The sequence below is a fragment of the Plasmodium reichenowi genome, chromosome 6 (assembly GCF_001601855.1).
Source record: "Plasmodium reichenowi strain SY57 chromosome 6, whole genome shotgun sequence".
In the NCBI taxonomy this organism is placed as follows: domain Eukaryota; phylum Apicomplexa; class Aconoidasida; order Haemosporida; family Plasmodiidae; genus Plasmodium; species Plasmodium reichenowi.
Window position 1 is genome coordinate 210004 of NC_033651.1, and position 1685 is coordinate 211688.

A 1685-nucleotide genomic window follows, 5' to 3' on the forward strand; every position below is an offset into this window, starting at 1 on the left:
TTTTTTTTTTTTTTTTTTTTTTTTATAATTTTAAATTTTTTAAAAAAATAAATTTTTTTTTATATTTTTTATAAAATTGTATTTTTTTTTTTTTATTTTTTTTTTTTTTTTTAAAAAAAAAAAAAAAAAAAAAAAGATATTATATATAACATTTGCATGACATAAAAAAAGATTTATATGTGACAGTTAAATTATAAAATTATCCTACCATATATTTACGTACCTTATTTTGTAAAATAAAGTTAGCTAAAATATATATATATAGATATATTATATGATTATATAATAAAACATTTTACGGTGATGAACATTTCTTTGATATTGTAAATATTATAACACATTTTATAGTATAATAATATAGACTCACAGAAAATAAAAAAATAAGGAATCTTAAATATGTATAACATTTTAATAATACTACTTATTATATGATTGGTAAATTCATTTAAACTTTCAATAAAATATTTATATATATATATATATATATATATATTTTTTTTTTTTTTTTTTTTATATAAGGTTAGAAAAATGTTCACATTGTATTCTTTTCCTTATACATATTTATAACAAAATATAAACATATCATCAAAAGTTAATAAATAAATTTTATAAATATTTATATTTTTATGTGTATATTTATTTTATCAACCGTAAAAATATCTTTTCTTCATATTTTATAATGTCAAATATAATTTTAAAACAAAATATTAAATATTATCTTTTATATATTTAATCTTTCTATAATATTGTATTGTATTGTATTCTATTCTATTTTATTTTTTCCTTTTAATTTTTTTTTTTATTTCTTCTTTATCCTTTTCGAGAGAGAAAAGAAACGAAATTATTTTTAAATACATGAATGTTATCTATTTTTAAAAGATAAAAATAATATTATACATTATATATATATATAATAAATACATATTTGTTTTTTGTTTTTTTTTCATTCATTAAAAATATTCATATTATATATATAATATATAATATAAATATATATTATATCATTGTTCCAACGCATATTTTTTTATACTTACCAAAAAAAAATTTCGTATAAAAATTTTCATCTTTACATATATATATATATATATATATATAGTAGTATTATATATATATTATATAAATATATACATTTTTTTTTTTTTTTTTAACTACAATATAATATATAAAATTATTATAATGTAATATATATATAAAAAAATACGCTTCAAATTAATAATATATATTATAATATATATTATATATATGTATGTATAATATATATATAATTTATAATATATAATTATTTAAAACAAAAAAAAAAAAAAAATATACATATGCATATATTTTTTATAATAATAATAAATAATATTCATTATTTATTATATTATAATATTATTCCTTTTTCTTTATTATAAAATTTCGTATTTACATTTTTTATCTTTGACTATTATTTATATATTCATTTTATTTTTGTTATATTTTGTAGCAGAGTTGAATATACATAATAAGAATATGAAAAAAAAAATAAAATAAAATAATATATATATATATATATATATAATAATAAAATAAATATTATATTTGTATTTTATATATATGTATAAATAAATATATATTTTTTTTTCTGTAAATTTTATAAGTTGATGATATATATATATATATATATATATATATATATATCATATTATTTATCATAATTTTTTTTA